Raw genomic sequence first — 10,311 nt, forward strand, 5'->3', positions numbered from 1 at the left:
CTGTAAGAGTTTTATCTTAAAATTGCGTTTTTCGACCATTTCGGTAGAGTCAAATTTGACCGACGTGGTTTTTTTTCTTTCTATTTTATCGTGATTTATATGCAAATATTTCAAAAATGAGAAATAGCTACCAACTTCCAAACTAAGTTTATTGTCGTATTATTACATGAAACTTTGAACCATTTTGTAATATATAAAACGTTATGTAAACGGCTAATTAAAAATGGTGCAAACATACCACAATCGCACGTATGATTTTTTCGGAAGAGTTACCGCGCGGACGTAAAGAAAATGTTATTTTTTTCATAAATTCACCATAAATCGAAATATTGTGCTAGAGACTTCCAATTTGTTGCAAAAATGAAGTTAAATGCTTGAATATTACTAGAATATAGGCGTTTTAGCTTACAATTGCGTTTTTCGACCCATTTCGGTAGAGTCAAAATTGACGAAGGTTGAAAATTTGTCACTTCATCATTTTTTTATATGAAAATATTTCAAAAATTGATAAAAGCTACAACCATGGGTTGTTTTTAGTTGTATTGTGCATGAAAATGCGCACATTTTTCATATATTAAAACTTTATGTAACGGCTAATTAAAATGGTGCAAACATTACCACAATCGCATGTATGATTATTTTCGGAAGAGTTACCGCGCGGACGTAAGGAAAAAGTTTTTTCATAAATTCACCATAAATCGAAATATTGTGCTAGAGACTTCCAATTAGTTGCAAAATTAAGTTAAATGATTGAATATTACTAAAATATAAGAGTTTTAGCTACAATTGCGTTTTTCGACCATTTCGGTAGAGTCAAAGTGACCGAAGGTTGAAATTTTGGCACTTATCGTTATTTATATGAAAATATCTTAAAACTGATAAAAAGCTACAATCATGAGTATTTTATTGTTGTATTTTACATAAAAATGCGCACATTTTCATATATAATACTCTATTGTAACGGCTAATTTAAAATGGTACAAAAATTATGTCAAAGTGACGAAATAATTTCAGAGATGTGTCACAGATACTTTTTAGTGCGGCAAGAAAGAAATTCGCGCTTGCGCGCCTGTAACGATTGCGTAAAACAAAACAACACCTTGAATCCTAATCGTGAACTCCCAGCATCCCCAAGGCGCGTGATTCAAGAGTTTTTGGCTGGTAGGCCTAAAAAAGTATTTTTTTCCCTTTTTCCCGCGAATTTTTCAAAAAAACTTTTGTATGTCGACGTAAAATACGTCCAGTCGGCACCCGAGAGACAAAAAATGTCGACGTAAAATACGTCCAGTCGGCGTTTAAGGGTTAATACCACCAATAACTCAATGGACCAGTTTGGGGGGAGCCAAGCACTTATTCTGGGATTCATGGGATCTGTGACTCTGACAATGTACTGATTTGGGAATCTGGGAATTTGGGAATCTAAAATTCGACAATATGCAAAGATGTGAGAGTACTGGAATGGGAATTGGGAAATGTGTGTACCATCTGATAGTCTAGGAATCCTATATTTGGGAATTTGGAATGTTTGAAAGTTGGGACTCGGAGACTCTTGGAGTTGATAACGTGGGACTATGGGAATATGGGAATTTGCTGCTCTAGAAATCTAGGAATTGGAGACTAAGAATCTGGGAATTTGTGACTCTAGGAATAGGGGAATTTTAGCCTCTGGAATTTCAAATTGGGAGACTGAACATTAGGAATTTGAGTAGGGAATCTTGGTATTTGAAACTCTGGGAATCTGAGATGGGATTCAAGGAATTTGGTAATTTGAAAGGAATCTGGGAATTTTAGTCACTGGGAATTGAGAATACGAGACTAGATATTGGGAATTTGAGTCTGGGAATCTTGGAATTTGAAACTCTGGTAATCTGAGATGGAATTCTGGGAATTTGGGAATTTGAGACTGGGCGTTGAAAATGGGAGACTGGACTTTGGGAATTTGAGTCTGGGAATCTTGGAATTTGGATCTCTGGGAATCTGAGATGGGATTCTACTAATCTGGGAATTTAAGACTGGCATTGGGAATTTGAGAGTCCTAGAATTTTGGAATTTGACCCTAGTAATCTAAGAATTGAGGTTGGAGATTCTAGGATCTCAGAATTTAAGACTGGGGATTAGGAATTTGATAGTCTGAGAATTTTGGAATTTGAGACTCTAGGAATCTGAGAATGGAAATTTTTAGGAGTCTGGGAATTTGAGAATAGGAGTTGGAAATCTGAGGCTCTGGGAATTATAACCGGATCCTTAAGAATAATTTAGAAATCAATAATGTTATAAGAGTAGTAATGATGATATAATTTGTACAACTTCCACCACTATTAGTATTATCCACGTAGCCCCATGTTTCTCTCTCTCTCTCTCTCTCTCTCTCTCTCTCTCTCTCTGAGAAAAAACCATTTAGAAACTTTCCTCTAACTTACATGATAATCTTAGTCGAGCACAAAGAAATCCCTGTTATAGTAAGCTCGGCTTCTTTCAAAATCCCCGAATATGATCAAAGTTTCCATAAAAATGGGGTCCTTAAGAGGGTCAATTTGTCGGGAATAACCCATAGAGAACCCATATTACCTCCCCCATAGACTGTGTTTGTTTGTAAAGCAAGATATCTCATGAATAGTTGGGCAGATTTGGGTTAAACTTGGCAGATATCTTTGTTAGGTGGTCTTCTCAAGATGGTCGAGTTTCCCGTCATGTAACTTTATTGGGTGTCTTTTCCCAGACGATCAATTAGTTCTGAGTTGAATGTTATGGAATTTTCAGCGCTTTAGTGGGTGGAGAGAGAGAGAGAGAGAGAGAGAGAGGAAGGTAAAAGAGCGTGTTGCAAAAAGAGACAGAGATATTGAGAGACGTAAAAAGAAACAGAGAATATCTAGGAAACATGACAGAGAGAGAGAGAGAGAGAGAGAGAGAGAGAGAGAGAGAGAGAGAGAGAGAGAGCAATTATAAATGCACCTAAACAAGAGTAAACATTCCCCTAAAACGAAAAAAAAGTAAGTCGAAAAGGAAACGAATGTTTTAAAAAGCAAATACAGAATCAATGAAACGCAAGCGGACCAGAAGTAACCTTAGGTTTGAGAGTAAACACGCGATGTTGACATGGGATCGTTCTTTGCTTATTTAGGAAAAGAAAAAAAAAAAAAAAAAAAAAAGAGGTTCTCCGCGTATTGTTACAGACATTGCCAGCAAAATGGTTTGTCTTCTTTTTTCTGGTTGGGATACATCTCCTAGAGTCTCCTAGTAGGCTGTTGGACGCATAGGCTATATGTCTCTTTGGAGGCTAAAGAGCTACATACATACGCCACTAGTTGACACACAAAAGGAAACCCCCTCCCCCCTCTTCAACCCACCCCACTTTCATGTTACATCTATTTCTCTGTGAGTGTTAACTTTGTTTATGTACCACAAAGGCTCCTACACAGAGCGCAGTAGGCTTCGTCGAAATTGAGCATTTTGGCAACAGACAGGCACTTACGAAGGGCTTTGAGAAGGCTCACTTCCATGATGGGATGTCTGCTTGCTCGATAGCTAGATGGGAAGAGAGGTTTTCAAAAAGGAAGTCCTGCAAGCACAAACGAACTTGTGTGTGTCTGTGTGTGTGTGTGTGTGTTTGAGCCTCTGGATATTACTTTATATTTTCCCAATGACAGGGAACTATTTGAGTGTTTGCCCGATAACAGGACTGTGTTTTGCCAAAATTTCTTTTATAGTTGTTTCCATCACAGACAAATGCACCAATGTATGTTATATACTTGTGACCAAACAAAAGTAAACTTATTCATCTGAGCTAGAGTGTATATCCTGGTAAAGTTATTACTGACAATTTTACGTATTATATCAAAGAAAATGGAAGAAAATATCATTTTTGTAAGATATCGCAGGGGTAGTATTCCAACGGAAGGAGATTGAACAATACAGGACATAGCTTCTTTACTACGCGAGACCCAGAGTGAGAATAATATACCTAGACTTGATAGAAGCCGTGATATCACGACCCCAAGCCCCCTTCCACCAGACTTGTCATTACCTGTAAAAGTCGACGAAAGGAAATGTGAAATGGCAGGTCCAATTTCTTTCAAAGTCATTTCCTTTGTTACCTAATAACTCTTGACGTGGTATATAACTCTATATCTTTATCAGGAGGTGAACTCTTGCCTAGAATCAGTCACTGATACTCATTTTATTTCTGAAATAATGTCTTAGTTATATTCTATTGTATTTATGTTTTTTTATCTATATGCAATCTAAATTTTAATTAATTTCACTTAATAGCTGACCAACCCGGCGCTGCCTGGGAAAACTCTGAATGACAGATGATCAATTACCTTAGAAAGGAAGTAACTCGTGGTGTGGTTTTCATTAACGTATTTATTTAAACCAGTGAATTCTCGACAGAATTATTAATCGCAGGAAAGAACAGTATTTTCAGTGACAATACACATACTCTACACAAACAAAAAACTCAAAGAAAATGCAGGATAGTTTTCCTAAATGTGGACGCAATTCCAGTAGTGCTACTCGGCCCGACACTGAGAGGGAAAGTATGCGAACCTACGTTCCCGACACTCCACATTTCACACCAGTCCAAAATGTTATCCCATGTTTGGGTCTTTGCCAGGACCAGCAGTAAATAAAGTACCCCCGAGGGCATGGGTACAGGTTTGAAAACTACGCAAAAAACCTTCCTTAGGTCAATTGAGTGCCTTTCAAAATTTTGTCTAGTTTAGTTACATTCACACATACATATGATCTGAAAAAAAGATATTACAAAAATTATACATGTATCACTTGGAAGTATGTGGAAACTACTGTACAGCCCCAAGAGAAGCAACATTTCTTGTGATAAATTGTCAAGCCAGATGACAAATATGATACAGAAGCATAAGGTCTCCAGGTGGGCTATAAGATTAATTGCTGCTTTATTCAGTTGATATAATTCCAACAGCGTCTTTCTAGAGGCGCAATTAATCTTGTGCACAGGAATGAGACCTAACTTATTATCTGGCAGTACCTGGAAACTATACAATAAAAGGGGTGGAGCTTGTTCTAGGAAAGAGATACTAAATGTCATTAGTTCAAAAATGATGATAACTTTGGGGGCAGTTATTTAGGAGAATATTAAACACGTAACATAAAAATATCATCATAATCCAATTCGGTTATTTTTATGAGAAAAGTTAACATTCCCATTTTCATTCTTTCATAAACCAAATGGTTTTCTAGCGACATATGAAAACTGTAAAAGCGAAGTTGCTAATCATCATTTTTTTGATAAATGTAAGATTATCATTATTACCAGAATTCTGTTTCTGGGGGAAAATACAGAGCGATGGCAGACCCATTTTACGAACCATTTAATTAATTAACTTGATGGTTGAGAAGTGATTCTCAGAATAAGATAATCTCATCTCCTAGAAGAGAAATGATGACTACTCTCTGGAGGCCATTTCTACATCACAGGTTTCTCTCGACTTTCAGAAAATCTAATCTAATCCTTCAAACAACTTTTCATATTTAACGTTCATAATATTCTTTCACTTATTGGACTTCCAAAGCCTTAGGAGAACAATTTCCTCCGTCAAATTCATTTTCATTTTCACTCCTGAACGAAACATTTTGCAATGAAGGCCTTCCAAGTGCCTAGTGCTAATGAAGTCTGAAGATTTTCCTCGAGATTTCTCTCATGCGAAGTGTCTCCTTTTTAAAACTCCCATTCAACGTCTTACGAACACCGAATCACTGATTTAGCTTCTTGTATTGTGACGGGGCTTGTTCTCTGTGATTTGCTGTCGAAACTTGGATGCTTGAGGGAAGGGATTTGACGAAAGTTGGCCCCGAAAATTGGACAAGTTTTGAAGGGAGTTTTCGTTTTCGCACTTATTAAAATGTTTGGCATGGCGGAGGCACAATACAGGCAATGAAGTATTATTTCAAAGTGCACAGATGCACAGGAGTGACCTGAATATCTAAGGTTATTCTGGAACTTCTTATGATGTTTCTGAGCAAATAAAACTTCTTAGGAATAAATATACTGTATATGACTGCCTGCTCATTTATTACGTTCATAACCGAGTAAAAGGTTCTATCTTATGAACCATAATATCTTCAATAACTGACATGGCATTCTCTGCTATTTAATTCAAAGTTTCCTTTAAAAAATGCTGACAGTCTTGCAAATAACATCTATTTCTTGAGGCCTTTGGGAACTCTATCATATTCTGCACTCTATCCTAACTTACAGTCCCCTCCCCCCGGTACTACATAGTTGCCAAAAGTATTACCAGATAAATACATTAGCCATCGTTCTAAGAAGTTTATTCAGGAAGAATTAATGTGTAATTCACTTATTTATAGCATTATTTATCATGAAATACGTAATTATTGTGTATTGCGTACAGTTTATATCAACAAAAAAGGTGAGAAAATATTAGTCAAATTTGAATCTGAGCTGTTATGATTATTATTATTGATTATTATTATTATTATATTATTATTATTATTATTGTTATTATTATTATTATTATTATTATTATTATTATTATTTAATACAATAGCTGTTTCAACGGCATTTAAATTATATAGAATCTTCTCAATTCTCTTATTATCTTTTTCTCGTCAGCATGTAGCTGGTGTATTAGTTTCCTAAGGACATGTAAAGATTTCATTTGTCTTAGGTTTATTCCTCTAACGTGTCGACAGCGCAAGGCAGCCATCTATGAGAGTATACAGAAAAGTGAATTAAGATACGTTTTTCAAGTATTTATAGCATGCAAGGTCGTGTACAATCGATGGACGGGTCGGTGGGTGGGGATTTTAATTGGTCGTTGGATGGTAACGAAATCTCTCCCTGAGGCGATGAGATCTGCTTAGTCTGGTCGGAGTTATAAGCGTGGGTTGGGCGTTGGTTGGGGTACCCACCTCTTGGGCGGCAGGTACTGCTGCATTCTGTCCAGATGACACATCTTCCGCTCGTTCTCTCCCGGCTTTCTCTCTCCTCTTTCTTCTCTCTTTTCTCTCTCTCTCAGTTTTTTTCTCTGCAAATTCCTCTCTCTCTCTCGTCGCTCTCCCCTTCTTCTCTCTCTCTCTCTGCTTGTTCCTCTCCTCTCTCTCTCTCTTTCTCGTTCGCTCCTTATTCTCTCTCTCTCCCTCTCTGCTTGTTCCTCTCTCTCTCTCTCTCTCTCTCTTTCTCTCTCTCTCTCTCTCTCTATCTCTCTCTGTCTGTCTCTCCCCCCTCGATCTCTCCTCTCTCTCTCGTGGCGGTATACGGAGTCGGTGGTTTCTCCGTATACCGCCACGAGAGAGAGAGGAGAGATCGCGGGGGGGGGGGGAGGAGAGAGAGAGAGACAGACAGACAGACAGAAAGAGAGAGAGAGGAACAAGCAGAGAGAGGAAGGAAAGAAAGAGAGAGAGAGAGAGAGGAACAAGCAGAGAGAGAAAGAGAAAGAGAGAGAGAGAGAGGAATTTGCAGAGAGAGAAAGAAAGAAACTGAGAGAGTGAGAAAGAGAGGAAGAAGCAGAGAGAGAAAGCAGGAGAGAACGAGCGGCCCAAGAGGTGGGTACCCCAACCAACACCCAACCCACGCTAATAACTCCGACCAGACTACGCAGATCTCATCGCCTCAGGGAGAGATTTCGTTACCATCCAACGACCAATTAAAATCCCTACTCACCGACCTGCCCACCGATTGTACACGACCTTGCATGCTATAAATACTTGTAAAACGTATCTTAATTCACTTTACTGCATACTCTCATAGATGACTGCCTGTGCGCTGTCGACACGTTAGAGGAATAAACCTAAGACAAATTAAAATCTTTACATGTCCTTAGGAAACTTAATATACCAGCTACATGCTGACGAGAAAAAGATAATAAGAAGAATTGAGAAGATTCTATATAAATTAAATGCCGTTGAAACAGCAATTGTATTCAATGCTACTGCCCTCAGAGAAGGCCTCCTTCCTTATTATTATTATTATTGTTGTTGTTGTTGTTGTTGTTGTTGTAAATATTAACCTAATATCCTTCCATTATTCATCAAGATGTCCTAAGAATTTTCTCAATAAAATCCCTTTCAGGTCAATACTTGATTAGCTTTGCTTCGAGGTTCAACAAGTGGCCTTTGACAAGACTTCAACAAAAGACTTATATGAACTCTCCAGTACTTTTGAACTTCCCTTAGCACAACCCCAAACACCCCCACCCCCTTCTTCTTCTTCATTCTTCTTCTTGGTTCTTCTTCTTTTTCTTCTTCTTCTTCTTCTTCCCTTTGACCTATTGAAAAATTACCCTGGCTTCATCTTTCTCAAAGCTCTCTGTTAACAAGTTATTTTTGATCAGAGTCCGTGTGAAGGTCGAATTACCCAGGTGCCTTAACGTTAGATCAATGTTATCCTGAACTTTTGTTCTTAGTTTTGTTTGCGTCTATTCTTTGCTTTTTCAAAATCAATTTTTATATGCTTTGCTGCATACATAGCTGCTTTTGTTTCATGATGTTAGGAATAAGTGATTTTTTCTTATTTTCTTAGATTTCTTTATATTGGTGACAGTTCATTCTTTTCCAGAGCTGTAGGATGCATTTTTCTAGAATTCCAGTTTTTTTTTTTTTCAGAAATCGAAAATTTTTTTATTTTTTCCGGAACTGCAGGGTTTTTTTTTTCCAGAACTCGAGGATTATTTTTCCAGAAATTTTTTGTGAATTAGTTTTCCAGAACTTGAGGATTATTTTTCCAGAATTCGGGGAGGGATTAGTTTTCAAGAACTCGAAGATTAGTTTTCCAGAACTTGAGGGTTATTTTTCCAGAATTCGTGGATTAGTTTTCCAGAACTTGAGGATTATTTTTCCAGAACTCGAGGATTATTTTTCTAGAACTTGAGGATTAGTTTTCCAGAACTCGAGGATTATTTTTCCAGAACTCGAGGATTATTTTTCCAGAACTTGAGGATAATTATTCCAGAACGCTTGGATTAATTTTCCAGAACTCGTACATTAGTTTTCCAGAACTTGAGAACTGGATTTCTAGAACTCGTCGATTAGTTTTCCAGAACTCGAGGATAAGTTTTCAAGAACTCTTACATTAGTTTTCCATAATTCGCAGGTTCGTTTTCTAGAACTATTGGATTAGTTTTCCATAACTCAAAGGTTTTCCAGAACTCGAGAACTGGTTTTCCAGAACTCGTGGATCATTTTTCCGGACTACTTGTATTAGTTTTTCAGAACTTAAGGATTCGTTTTCCAGAACTCGAGGATTAGTTTTCCAGAACTCGTGGATCAATTTTTCATATTTGGTGGATTAATTTTCCAGAGCTGTAGGAATTATCATCTGATAAAACGTCCTCAATTTTCCATATTTAGTGGATTAACTTTCCAGAGCTGCAGGATTCATTTTCCAAAGCTGTAGGAATTATCGTCTGGAAAAGCGTCCTCTGTCAGGTTGAGATCGTAAATTCCAGAACTCACATCTTGAGTCAGCTTTGCTGTCAGCTCCCGGAATGACAAGGAGGAGAAGAATAACGCTTCTCCGATAATGTCTACGAAAGAGTAAGATGAATTACTCCCTTAGAGGAATTCTCCTTTGATTTGAATAATGGGGTCACATCTTTATCTAGAAATTTCTTCATTTGTTCTCTTAATTTTTCTCTTGTGATAGCTGATATTCTTTTTTTTCTGTATTTCCTGTTGCCTTCTGTTATTATTATTATTATTATTATTATTATTATTATTATTATTATTATTATTCAGAAGATGAACCCTATCCATATGGAAACGAGCCCCCCCACCCACCCCAACCCCCATTTAAAAAAAAAAAAGAGCCACTGACTTGAAAATCAATCTTCCAAAGAATATGTTCTTTGAAAGACGTAACAGAGGATAATCTTTCAAATGAAAAGGCTTCACCTTCTGAATAGTAATTATATAAAGATACTCAGCTAGTTTTGACGTCAGTACGCTCAGATATATTGGTAATATTCTAATTCATTACTATTAGTTTTCTGTTCGTTGCAATTAATTACTAAGGTCACTGAGGCCATAGATATTCCATGGAAGAGCTTCGAGTATAAAGCATCAGGTGGGGAGGGCTTTCTACCAACTCATTTGACCTCGCGCAAGAAAATTCTATTTAAAAGCTGGGAAAATATGCGTCTGTGAACGCGAAACTTAATGGCAGGGAAATTACCTCCAGTTTACCCACGATGAGAATAATATGAGAATAATGAACCCTATATACTCCCTAATTATTCGGGCTTCCGAGACGAGAGTGCTCCCCCCCCCCCCCCCTCCCCCCCCAGTGGGATGGGGAACTCGCCTTTTTCT

The sequence above is a fragment of the Macrobrachium nipponense genome, chromosome 48 (genome assembly GCF_015104395.2).
Source record: "Macrobrachium nipponense isolate FS-2020 chromosome 48, ASM1510439v2, whole genome shotgun sequence".
Taxonomy (NCBI): domain Eukaryota; kingdom Metazoa; phylum Arthropoda; class Malacostraca; order Decapoda; family Palaemonidae; genus Macrobrachium; species Macrobrachium nipponense.